Source organism: Thermobia domestica, chromosome 17, assembly GCF_964235325.1.
Source record: "Thermobia domestica chromosome 17, izTheDome1.hap1.1, whole genome shotgun sequence".
Lineage (NCBI taxonomy): Eukaryota > Metazoa > Arthropoda > Insecta > Zygentoma > Lepismatidae > Thermobia > Thermobia domestica.
In genome coordinates, this window is record NC_137470.1 from 82,876,730 (window position 1) to 82,891,028 (window position 14,299).

Consider the following 14,299-nt stretch of genomic DNA (forward strand, 5'->3'; position numbering starts at 1 on the left):
ACCCCGCATTTATTATAGCTGATGAAAATGCATGAGGAAATCAGATTTTATCTATTTTTCTTTTTAAAATAAGAATAGCGGTAGAAAGATGAAAGATATTTGCAAGTAGTCATAGATAGGAGAAGGGGGTGGGGTGAATGAACTTCCGTTTTGACGGAATTGAGAGGCTTTATAAATACAGTACCGACCATAGCCGTTTTATTATTTGCCTAGTACTGCGCATGGTTTAGAGAAGTTTTATCGTGTGATTGTATTATAATTTATTGGTGTACTAGTTTTGGTGTTTTATTTTCGTGGATAGCTGTATTGACATCGAAGATTGTTTCAGCGCTTATGCAGAATTAATGTAAGAAAACTTTAGCTAATTTTATACATAGAAAATATACAATTAAATATTGCAAAGATTGAATAATTCATGAAATTGATATTTCGTTTTCAAACTTTGCTTTATTGAAAGAGATTTGTTTCATTATGTTGATTGTAGTTAAGTTTGAGTTTATACTTCCGTTCAGCAACGAGGCTTTTTTTTTAATGAAACGAACAAACTTTGATGATTGTGAACAATGGAAAGCGGAGTTGAATACTGTTTCGTAGGAATAAAAGAATTAAATGCCGAATTATTATTATTATTATTATTATTATTATTATTATTATTATTATTATTATTATTATTATTATTATTATTATCATTATTATTTTTATTATTATTATTATTATTATTATTATTATTATTATTGAGTTGGAATTTTGCGCATATTGAATTTGATTTCAAACTTTTCCGTTTTGGAGATTTTTGTATCTCATTATTATGCAGTACAGAATTAGAATCAAAGTTGTAGGAAATTGTTATTTGTTGAAGTGATTTTATTGGAGTTTAGTAGTGTAAAATGTGTATTTTATCAGGTTGGTGTTTAAGGTTTTCTAACTAGGAATTAATTTGAGATTATATATAAAGAAAATCCTTCGTTCAGCAAAGAAGATGAACTGTGAGAACATTAACTTATTTGGTTGTTTTCTAGCGCCCCCTTATCATCATTACGTTTTGTTTTCCTTATTTTGTAATATGACCATTAAATTGTGATGCCAGTTCTATTGAATTACATTTATGATGTTCCCTTATGGTCATCGGATACTAAACTTTTTATTGTTTAACTCACATACCGATAGTATTTTTATTATAACTTTGTATAAAGTATTGTCTTTATATGAAATGGAGCACTGCCAGTGTTACAGGAATTGCTGCGTGACAGAATAATTAAGTTTAAATGGTTTGAATTCTAAAATTTTGTGAGTAACCAACGAGTTATTTTAATGGTAGCAGTAAAAAAAATAAAGAGTGTCCAGCTAGAGACAAGTCATGAGATGTAATTGTAGAATAATTTCCATTAACATCTAGAATGTTATGGATTGACTTTTAGTTGTGTTATGTATAATAAATACCGTTGAGGTTTTAGATTGAAGTTTACTAGTTTTTAATTTTTCTTAGATGCTTCACGCTGCATAATGAGAGCAGTCTACGCTTATTGACCGTACTGTTATTTATTATATTAACCTTGTAATTGAATTTTCTTTTCCCACTTAGATCTTTTTGGATTATGACTCACCGAAAATACTGGGAGCTGAGTGGTTAGTTTCGAAACACATTCCCATTGAAAACGACGACTAGTAATCAAAAATCACTTATGCAGAGAATCCAAAGATCAAATTATGCCACGAAAACTATAATATATGATGATTATGATGCCTGTATTAAAGCCGTGATGAGAGTTTGTTTTGAAACACATTCCCATAGAAAACGATGAATAGTAATCACAATCACTTGTGCAAAGAATCCATAGATAAAATTATGCCAACGAATTTGCTGCTTGTGTTCCCCCAGGGGCGTGTGTTGCACGTGAAAACTATAATATATGATGATGATACCTGTATTGAAACCGTGGTGAGATCTTGTTTTAAAATACATTCCCATATCACGAAGAACTGCATCATCAACAGAATCAAAATTTAGTATTGATCGTATTCCCTGAGATATTGTTTTGAAACACATTCCAATAGCACGAAGAACTGCAGCATCAACACCGTCGAAGCTTACTATTGAACGTATTCCCATAGAGATGCTTGTATAAACAAGTTGAAACACGACTTTTCCAAGTCTTGATGTGAAAGGTGTTATGTGAATAACTACATCAACGAAAACTATAATATATGATGATGATGTCTGTGTTGAAGCTATGCATAGATATTTTTTCGAAAGACATTCCCATAGAAAACGATGACTAGTAATCAAAATCACTTATGCAGAGAAACCCAATGTTAAATTATGCGAACGAGTTTGAACTTAGTACAGCCTTGAGGTCATCCCCGAAATTAGACGGGGATAATGCGACCCCGATTATTGAAGACGTGTTTGAACTTGTTATGACATGTTTTGTCGAAGGTAATCACGTGTGTGTGTGTGTGTGTGTAGGACGGAGAAAGAATAATTGTAATCGAGATTTGACAGAGTGAATCTGTGTGCAGTACAGTGTCTTCCGCTTGAATGTTGTAATAGTGTCAGTGCATTTGATGATTCGTGTTCCGCTGGATTTCGATAGCTGTGAGTAAGTGTGATCACAGGACGTTTTTATTAAAATAGGTAAGTAAAAATAACCTACAAATATTAATATGTTACTAAAAATGTTACGGTCCATGATTATCTCCAAAGCTATAGAACAGTATGCTATGTCTTCATTTAGCTATAAAGGTACTCGAGACAACAAGGAATAAAGTGTATTTACTCATAGCTGTTTCGGATTTCATTATGAAAATGAAACCTAACGTTAAAAAACACACATAAACATACATATTTAATATTAGCGAGTCTGAATGAGTTGTGAGTGTTTGTTTCATTCTCTCTCTCTTCGCTGTACATTGAATTCAGTGTTAAAAAGTGTTTAATTTCAAGAGCAAAATATAAGATGCCAGAGTATATGTTTTGATGATTCGTATTTCAATTCGTTCACAGGTGACGTGGGAAATCTCTTGTTTAGAGAAGAATGTGAACGTTGAACGATAAAGACATATCACTTGTAGTTGTATCTTAAAATAATATTATGAAAGAAGATGTTTACTATTCGCCTTAATTATGTTAAAATCATGTCTATCTGTCTGTCTGTCTGTCTGTCTGTAGCACATGCAAGCAAACATTGACGGCGCGAGCTGGGATCGAACCAAGGATCCCCCAAGCACTGAGCCACCGTGCTATAAGTGAATGATAATAGAATAAAATGTGGAACGAGAGAGAGGTCAAACCACAGCTCACATGCAATGATTGTTTTGACACCCCATGAATGTTTTAACAACGAACATTCTTTTCTATACTTATGAAATATAAATAAAACAAAAGTGTATATTTGTCTTTCTCTCTCTGTGTGTGTCTGTATGTGGTCTGGGGGACCAGAAAAGTGAGCCGAAAAGTGATCAAAAATTTGGTTATGGTCTCAGACCAAGACGAAGCGAAGATATGTGTGTTCTAGCCATTCATAATATCATATGATAGCTTTAAATAAAACTGTACACGTGACTGTCTGTCTGTGATCTGGGGGTCAGACAAGAGAGCCGAAACTTATCAAAATGTGGTCATGGTCTCAGACTACGACGAAGCGTTTTGTGGGGTGGCAAACTCGAGTTCACGTTACTTTCAAAGTTATCTGTACCCTCATGAGGTAAGGAACACAACCTAATAGGGGCTGGGTTATCGAAACATGTAAAAATAACTTTAATGATCGATATTAGTGTAAAATGTATAGTTTTCGGGTCCGCTGTGTTCAGTGATAAAACTCCGAACTCACTAACACATCATCTAAGGAACATTGAAGTGGGGGTCCCCAGAGGTGATATCGATACACGTAAAATAATTTAAAATGATCGATATTAGTGTCAAATCCATAGTTTTCGGGGCCGTTGTGTTCAGTGATGAAACTCCGAACTGATTAACACATCATCTAAGGGGGTTGAAGTAAGGGTCCCCAGGGGTTATATCGAGATACGTAAAAATAACTGAAAATGATCGACGTTAGTGTCTAATCAATAGTTTACGTGGCCGTTGTGTTCAGTGATAAAACTCCGAACCCATTAACACGTCCCCTGAGGGGGTTGAAGTAGAGATCTCCAGGGGTGATATCAAAACACGTAAAATAATTTAACATGATCGATGTTAATGTCAAATCCGCAGTTTTCGTGGCCGTTGTGTTCAGTGATGAAATTCCGAACTCATTAACACATCATCTAAGGGTGTTGAAGTAGGGGTTCCCAGGGGTGATATCGTGTATCTGGCTTCACAATATGTAGTTTTCCGTATATATGGCGTAGAAGATAATTTTTGATTTAAATATATAGGATGTTGGATCAGGGGCCACAAAATTTTTGAATTCCCTCTAAATCCACATTTATTTTCTAGGGAATAAGAACACCATACTGAGTGGAATGATAGTTTGGATCTGGCTACACTATATATAGTTCTCCAAATGTAAGGTGTACAAAAATTTTTGATTCAAAATATATTGGATCTTCAATCAAGGGTCACAAAATTTTAGGACGACCCCCTAAATTGAGTTTACGTATTTTCTACGGAATAAGAACATCATTCCTAGTTAAGTGAAAGTTTTCGCAATCATTGAGACATCATACATCTCGTAAGACAGAGAGAGATGAAATCTTTCAGTATAACGTCCCACAAATATGCTTCTTACGCTAAGGGAATATATGTTTAAGACAAGTGATGGAATACAATGTGGAAAGATAGTACCGCGAGAAAACTCATGGATACAATGTTGTCCATAACAAATTTACTCGCTTGGAGAACAAATCAGCGCGATCTTAAATACCAGAGATAAATTCACCGTACTCCGTAAGGAAGAGATGAAATCTTTCACTTTAATGACCCCTTTACGCTAAGGAGACACATACAATGACGGCTTTCAGGGGAAAGTCAGTAATATTAAGTTCGATCTCTCGCAAGTGAATTTCCGCTGATGTAACGTCGTATGAGTATGTTCTTTCTTAAAGGAGACAATGCTTAAAACAAGTTAAAGAGAGGAAACGGGAGTACTCTGTAATACAGTATAGAAAATGATTGATATTACTATTGCAATCACGGTTGCTGACATCAATGCTCAAACTCCACATGTATCCATTGCATCGTCTACGGTAGGAAATATTGATAGCGGGATATGTAAAACGGACGATATTGGTGTCAAATACATATTTTTCGTGGTCGCTGAAACTCTGAAAGAATAAGTATAAAAACCACGTACAGAAGGTTTGTACATTAGACAAGACTCTTGAAGCAAACTGTGAACATATATTTGTTTCACTCCCGTGGAATACGAAAAAAAGTTAAAAGATTATTTTAAGTACACGTGACGTACTTTAAAGGTATGCTTTTTGTTTCCTTGAAAGTTCTTTCTTTCCGTATAACGAATTGAAATCTATGTATGATATATATATATATATAGTTTATATGAATTTGGTATATGGTTTTAAGTAAAGAGATGCATTTCTTTTTTATTTTAGATTGAATACAAATAAACAAAAGTTCCTGCATATTCCTTATCCTTATCTTCATCGATATTCTTCTTCCATTTTTAAATACTTATATATATATATATATATATATATATATATATATATATATATATATATATATATATATATATATATATATTAGGGATGGCCAAAATTTTCCGGAATCCGGAAATTTTGTTTTCCGGACTCGGAAAATTTACTTTCCGGAATTCGTAAAAATTCCGGATTTCGGAAAAATTCCGGAATTCAGAAAAAAACCGGAATTCGGAAAAATTCCAACATTCGGAAAAAGTCCGGAATTTAGAAAAAATCTAAATTTTTCCGAAATCCGGAATTTTTCCGATTTTACTTTCCGGATTCCGGAAAGTAAAAATTCTGGAATTGGCCATCCCTAGCTAGTAGCTGTTAAAAGAGAAACACAGTAATGAATATATATATACCGTATTAGTTTCTTGTAGTTGGATATGTCTTTATCACTTACGTAGACAATTGCTACTGCAGTTATTTACTGCTTTATAAGAAAGGTCTTATTTTCACACACAAAAAAGTCGCCGGTATGTCTCAAACATTATCGCGTTCCCACCTGCAGCTGCTCCAAAGCACTGCAAACTACTTTTTAACCAGGGGAAAGGCAGTGAAGAAAAAGAAATCTCAACAAATATTCTAATAACATTCGCTTATTGTCAACATACCTACAGTGAGCGCAGAAAGTGTTCATACACCGTGCATACTTTATATTGAAAACAGCTAGCATCAGAACGGGAGGTGGAAAATATATATTACCAGAATTAAGACTACACATTCATACATTTTATTTCTATATACAAGAGAAAGGCCAAACAAACACAATCACTGTTTTGTTCAGAAGAAAAGAGAGAATTCCTCTTTTGTAAACGCAAAAAGTCACCGTACACTTATGCTTGAATTAATGCTTATAAAGTATATTACGTTATTTAATATTTTGTGGGATTACCCTGTGCGTTAATGATTGTCTGTAGTCTTCGTGGCATTGATTTCACCTGTAGTAGTTCGTAGTTCTGTAGCTTCGGGACTGATTATGTCCCATTCTTCTTGAAAGCTCTTCTCAGGCCTTCTTTAGTAGAGAAGCTGTGCCTTCTGATTCTTGTCTCCAGAACAGGCCATAGATGTTCTATGGGGTTCATGTCTGGGGATTGGGGAGGTGTGCGAAGCTGTTTCAAGGTATTATAGAGTAGCCACAATCGAGTGTTTCCCGCTGTATGTTTGGAGCCGTTGTCTTGCTGAACAATAAATTATTTTCAAGAACCATCTTCTGCGCACTAGTATGGAGATTTTCCTTTAATATGTTAATATACACTTTGTGGATCATCACTCCATCGATAGGGTGGAGACGACCCACTCCTGAGGCACTCATACAACCCCAGACGAGCACGGACCCTCCTCCGTGTCTTACTTTAGGGATGAGATTTTGAGGATTCATCTCTGTATTCACCTTGCGCCATACCATACGCCTCCCATTGGACTCGATAAAATTAAATTTACTTTCGTCCGAAAATATGACCCTATTCCAGAAAGAAGCCTGATCCCTTATCTTTATACTCTTTTTCAAACTTTAGTATCTTTATACGATTTGTCTTGTTCACCCAGAACATTTTCCTGGCTATCCGACCATGATACCCTGCAAATATTCCGCACTGTACTGGCTAATACTTTAACACCGCGTGTTTCCAGATCCGTTGCCAAATGCACAGAACTACTTTTTGGAACCTTTTTTCTTTCCCTAATAATGTAACGTTTATCTTGTTCACTCAACACTCTTGGTCTTCCAGTTCTTTTTTTTTTGTTTCGCACAGTGATAGAAACATTATACATCGCAATTATTGTTTGTACTGTTGAACGAGGCCTGTCTGCAAGGTTTGCTATCTTTCTCAAAGACTTACCCTTCTTATGCAATTTAATAATTACTTTTCTTGTCTCCTCATTTGTTTCTGTTCGGTTGCTTCCCATTTTGACAGCCCACCGTGCAGTTTTTTCACTCCTATTCACAACTAAACTCATCCTGTTACTTGTCATGCTATACAGAGGACCTGCATGCAGTTAGCTTCACCTCATGCTAAATTTAAAATTATTTTTATGTCAATCGTTTGATCATCGTTTGATCAGGTATGATCAACAATTTTTAACGTTTGATCAGCTTTACTAACATATATATATATAAGCGATATTTAGTCAGCCCCCCTTCACCTCCGATTCGATCTTTTCCTATGTCAATCGTTTGGTCATCGTTATATCAGGTATGATCAACAATTTTTAACGTTTCATCATCGTTACTAATATAAATATAAGCTATATTTAGTACGGGGACTAAGTACACGCTAGCCCCACTTCATGTCAGAATTGAAATTTTTTTATGCCAATCCATTGATCATCGTTTGATCAAATTTGATCAACAATTTTCAAAATTTGACGAATTTTACTAACAGAGAAAGAACGGTTAAAAAAATGGGGCGCCAGCCCCTTCCCTTACACGTCCGATTTGGTGTTTTCTTATATCAGTTGTTTTATCTACGTTTATTCAGGTTTGAACAACAATTGCCAACGTTTGATTAACGTTATTACAGAGACTTGTAACACTGCTAGAAATAAACAACTATTGAGTGTATTTAAGTGTATTTTAAGTGTCTTTTCAAACAATGAATAAGAATGTATAATAGAAAGAGAACAATTACATAAATACCCTTTGGCTGAAATGCTGGGCTTCGCATGGTAAGAATAATATTTATGCAAAATCGCAAAATATTTATGCGAAATGCGTGACGTATATAATCGAATTAAATATATAAACACTATGAAACGTTTAATAAAGGTCTGTCAACTTGGAGTCCGGAATCGGCAAATCACATATTAAACATGTTCATAATTTTGTATACATTTTGTACATCTTTTAAAAACATTTGTACATCAATGTGTTTCCAGAAATTTACGATCAAAATTCCGCACTCCAACTTGACGTTCGACTGCGGAATCACCAGATTCGAGATTTAGGTAGCTAAAACTAATATGCGATTTTCGTACAATTTTGTACACCTTTAAAATAATTTTGTACACTTCTGTGTTTCGAGAAAATTACCGTCAAAGTTTCTAACTCAGCGATCATGTTGGAGTACATAGTGTTCATATCCAAGACTTATGTAGACAAAAATAATCTACGAATTTTGTACACTTTTGTACACCTTTTAAAAAATTTGTATACCCCTGTATTTCGAAAAAAATGGCCTTAAAGTTGTGGTTTTTGCCATAAGCAAACCATCAACTTGGAGTGCAAATTGTCAATATCAGATACATACTAAGCAAATAAGATTGTACCTGTCCCGTAGAATTTTGTACAGCATTCAAATAATTTTGTGAGCTCCTCCGTGGCTAAGCGGTAGCGTACGCGCCTTTGGTGTGGGAGATCTGGGTTCGATTCCCAGCGGGAGCTCATGTGGTTCGGACTCCACGTTAATCAGTAGGTCCCGCCTCATATAACCTCGCTGCTGAAAGGACGTTAAACTCAAAATCAACTAAACTCAAATAATTTTGTTCACCCCTCTGTTTCCAGAAAATTAGCTCTAAAATTTCGAACTCAACCATCAACTTGGAGTGCGGAATCTTCATACCGATGACTTAAGTAAACAAAAATAATGTATTAATTTTGTACACTTTTGCACAACTTTGTAAAAAAATTTTGGCCTCCCAGTATTTCGAGAAAATTGACAAACTTACGCAATCCACCATGAACAAACCATCAACTTACGTGTCTGATGTTGGCCCCTCACCTCTCCCAAATTACACCAAACGTCGTCCATCGGAAGTGCATCGTTAGTGCACTAAGAACTAACGTTAGTGATATCAGAGTTTATTAGTTTTTGAAGATTTTTGGTGTGGTCTTTCTTCATATGAAGTTTGCTCGCCACCCGTCTTTATGCAGACAGATTTTCACCAAACTTATCACGTCATTAGTGCATTATTAGTGCACTAAAACGCACTAAGCACTAAGGTTAGTATTACCCTATTGTGGGACATATTCAAGATTTTCGGTGGGTGATCCGACTTCAGAAATATCAAATTTCATACTAACTGACATAGATAGGTTACATGGGTTAACGGCAATCGTAAGTGCATCGTTAGTTCTCTTAAACGCACTGAACACTAATGTTAGCGTTACCATATTTTGGGATTTATTCAAGATTTTTGGTTGGGGGGGGGGGACAATTTCAGAAATATCAGATTCCATACAAACTGTTATTTTGTTTCTAGAAGTACTAATGATGCACTAACGAATGGGACAATTTTTTTCATTAGTTCTTGAAGTGTTGGCAAGTTCATCATGACCCCAATGATATTTTACTTGTAGCACCTACACTAATGAACAACTAACGTTAGGGGTTGTTGCACTAAGAACCAGTAACGATGCACCAATGATTTTGTGATAGTGTTCCCGATTAAATTACAATGTTAAAGCATTCATCGACTCACGCGGAATTATTGCATTCTACAAGTGGAAATTTGTATTTATTATTATTATTTTAATGAAGATAAAAGAAAACCGGTTCTAGATTTTTATATTTTTGACACACTGCTGATCTTTGTTTCATCCACCTGGGTCAAAGTGACTAGCATAAAAAAGGGTGTGAGGAACCCCCTGCTTGGGTGCCATGACAGTGAGAACGGATTGCATTGTTTTTTTTTTATATCTTCCAGGGGTGTAGCCACGGGGGGCTCCCAACAGGGCCAGCCCCCCAAATGACAGCTTTAATGTTTATATATAAATAATAATTTTCCGTTTCTCTTCATCAGATTTCCTTCAAACTTGGCACTTATATACAAGACCGAAAATAAATCGACACGTATGTTTTGTTTCTTTCGGGAAATAGGTTGAAGGGGGCAAAGGGCCCCTTTTCAAAAAAGGGTCCCCTTGATTAAAAGGGACACTTTAAAGAAACTAAACTGTGCCCATGCAAAGATGACTTCAAAGTAGGGAATACCGGTTTTGTCGTTTTTGCGAGAAAAGGGTTATAGGGCCAGTGTCCAATTCGAAATGACAAAGGACCCCGCACAATTCTTACGGAAATCGGATTTTCGTGGAACTGCCTTAAACCGTGATATGTTGTAGATATGATGTTTCTGAGAAAAAGTCTCAATGGACACAACCACAAATCACTGACCGTTTGGCCACTACAGGGCCACTTTTTTTAAAAATAGCCTACGATAACGATATTCTGGATTTCGGTAAAAATGACTAAAACCGTGATATGCTGTAGATATTGTGATCCTGAGAATAAGTCTTAACGGATATAACCACAAATCACTGATCGTTTGACCACTGCAGGGCCACGTTTTTAAAAGCAGCCGAATATCCTGATATTGTGGATTTCGATCAAAATGACTGAAACTCTGATATGTTGTAAATGTTGTAATCCAGAGAAAATGTCTCAATAAGCACAGCCAGCAATCACTGACCGTTTGGCCACTACAGGACCACTTTTTTGAAAACAGCAGAAGGTAACGTTATTCTGGATTTCGGTGGAATTGCTTGAAACGTTGGTATGTTGTAGATATTGTGATCCAGAGAAAAGTCTCAACGTGCGCACCCACCAAACAATGACGGTTTGGCCACTACAGGGCCACTTAAAAAAAGAACAAAAGGTAACAGTATTCTGGATGTCGGTGGAATTGCTTGAAATCATGATATGTTGTAGATATTGTGATCCTGAGAAAAAGTCTTAATGGACACAAACACCAATCAGTGACCATTTAGCAACTACGGGGCCACATTTTTTAAAACAGAATAAGGTAAGGATACCTGGAATTCTGATAGAATTATATAAAATCATGAAAAGTTCTAAATTATCTCAAAACCCGAAAAAGGGATGGAAGAGTAGCGGCCAATATTATTTAAGCATACCGGTAGATAACATTCAGATGCTCATTTTGCGAGACAAAGGAAAACTCTAGAATGTCCTAGACATTTTTTCTCAGGATCACGACTTACAACGTATCATAGTTTCATTCATTTACACTGAAATAAAAAATGTCATTATACTCGGCTGTCTTTAAAAAATCAGCCTGTAGTGGCCAAACGGTCATAATTCGATAGTTGTGTCCATTAAGACATTTTCTCATGATGAGATCTTCAACATATCTTAGTCTTACTCAATCTTACTGAAATCCAGAACATCGTTGTACTCAGCTGTTTTCAAGAAAGTAGCCCTGTAGTGACCAAACGATTAGTGATTTGTGGTTGTGTCCGTTGAGACTTTTTCTCGGGATGACAATATCTACAACATATCACGGTTTCTGTCCTCGTAGTGGTCAAACGGTCAGTGATTAGTGGTTGTGTCCATTAAAACCTTTTCTCAGGATCACAATATCTATAACATAACACAGTTTCAGTCATTTTCACCGAAATCCATAAGATCACTATTTTCGGTTGCTTTCAAAACAGTGGTCTCGTAGCAGCCAAATGGTCAGTGAGTGGTAGTTGTGCCCGTGAAGACTTTTCCTCAGGGTCATAATATCTACAACATATCACGGTTACAAGCAATTTCACCTAAATTCAGAGGTGTCGTCCCACTTGCGACAGTCCTATTAGCGACAGGAACTGTTAACTGTCCTATGAGCGACCGATTCGATCTGTTAACTGTTCTATGAGTCACCGATTCGTTCATAATAAGATAATGAAAGAAGATAAGGTTCTCTCTTCTTTAACTTGTTTCATGTTAATGTGATTTAGAACCTAACAAGATGTACTATGAAAAATTTCGCTCTACTTGAGTTTAATATGTGAGAATGCTCTCATTACATTAACAATCTTTTATACGTTTTTCCTAATATTATATTTTTGAATTAGTTTCTATGAATACACTGACTATATCAAGGGGAAAACTAACTAAATATTTAGAGTACATTAGCCTTTAAATTTCATGTTAAAATGATACGGAGCATAAGTTTAGATTGAATATGTTTATGGCATAAGAGATCAGAAAGAGATATGGGCGCCCGAAGAAAATTTTCTAGGGAGGGCATCTTCATGGTTGCTGTATCACGTCTGATATATCTGGTATTTAATATACGTGATTTGCTAGATATATTACCTATACATTTTCGTGAGCCAGGGAGGAGATCCCTGCCTTCCCCTCGGGCGCCCATGGAAAGAGGGTGTTCACCACGTGAGGATATCAAAGAAATCTAAAACCACTGTGTATTCGAAGAAATTATTAAACAAGTTACAAATCTCTCGCAGGACTTAACAGTTCGTCCAGTTATAAGGGATTACTTCAAATTGCTATACAAGCTTTTATGTATAAGTCAAAACAAGGAAGGAAGGCAAATTAAGGAATTAGTTTACGTTTCAGTAGCTTACAATAGGGGGGAAGGTAGTTTAAAGAGTTTGTTTACCTTTTAGATTGTTTAGAGTGAACTGCACTGTAATTGGTGGGATTGGTTGAGAATAGCCAATCAGATGTAAGGGATCTCAAAAGCTGTCTTTTATCATCGACATTTTTTTTTCTATTTTATTCACAGTGTCTTAGGAAGTATAAAAAGTAGATAGTTGGCGAAACTGTTACACGTTTAAGTTTTCCAAAATAAAATCTATTACTGTGCTTAGTGAGTAATTAGATTTGAATCAAATTAAGTACAGAAAACAGAGCTTTTGAAGAAAGGGGATATTACAACTGGATTTTCAATAATTACATAGGAATATACTTTTCATGGAATATCCGTTGTCTCGTTCAGTTATTTGATATGTTTTATGTCAAATCTAACACAAAATTAATGAAGGTTTATTTACACCCACAGTAGAGGAAAAATATATTTGACGAACAGTATCACTGGCACGTACATATTTCATACCAAGGTTGTTCGGACGCTAATAACGCCACAGGCAAACATATTTTACGAGAGGGAATAATATCATCTTCCATCATCTCAATATAAATGAATCGGTCGCTCATAGGACAGATAACAGTTCCTGTCGCTAATAGGACTGTCGCTTCTGGGACTAATTCAAATTCAGAATACCGTTACCTTCTTTTTCCAAAAAGGCGACCCTGTAGTAACCAGTCAGTTATTGGTGGTTGTGCTTCTTGGCTTATTCAGACTTTTTCTCAGGATCACAACATCTAGAACATATCACAGTTTCAGTCATTTTCATCGAAATCCACAATATCACTATGTTCGGCTGCTTTCAAAAAAGTGGCCCTGAGTGGCCAAACGATCAATGATTGGTGGTTATGCCCATTAAGATTTTTCTCAGGATCACAATATCTACAACACATCACGGCTTTAGTCACTTTACCAAAATTCAGAATGTGGTTATATTCGGCTGTTTTCAAAAAAGTGGTCCTGTAGTGGCCAAACGGTCAGTGATTTTTGGTTGTGCCTATTGAGACGTTTTCTTAGGAACATAACAACTAGAACATATCACGGTTTCAAGCAATTCCACGGAAATCCAATTTCCTAAGGGTTGTGTCCTTTATCATTTCGAAGGGGACCATTGCCCTCTACAACTTTATTCTCGCGAAAACGACAAAACACGTATTTGCTATTTTTAAGTCATCTTTCCAAAGGCAGAATTTCATTTCTTTAATGTGGCCTTTTTAATCAAGGAGGCCCTTTTTGAAAAGGGGCCCTTTGGCCTCCTTAACTTATTTCCCGAAAGAAACAAAAAAAAGTGTCTATTTATTTTCGGTCTAGTATGTGCCAAGTTTGA

General features: G+C 35.7%; 1 protein-coding gene across 4 annotated transcripts in view; it reads left to right on the forward strand.

The window, feature by feature from the left end:
- The window catches only part of LOC145673792 (b(0,+)-type amino acid transporter 1-like), a 715,231-nt gene that overhangs the window by 257,310 nt on the left and 443,622 nt on the right, over nt 1-14,299 (forward strand). The window contains exons 1-2 of one of the 4 annotated variants that reach the window (XM_081743551.1): nt 219-346; nt 1,583-2,635. The exons of the other annotated variants lie outside the window; for them this stretch is intronic. The gene's annotated coding sequence lies outside the window, so the exon portion shown is untranslated. Of the gene's footprint in view, nt 1-218; nt 347-1,582; nt 2,636-14,299 lie in introns of those variants that run through there. 4 annotated transcript variants of the gene reach the window in all.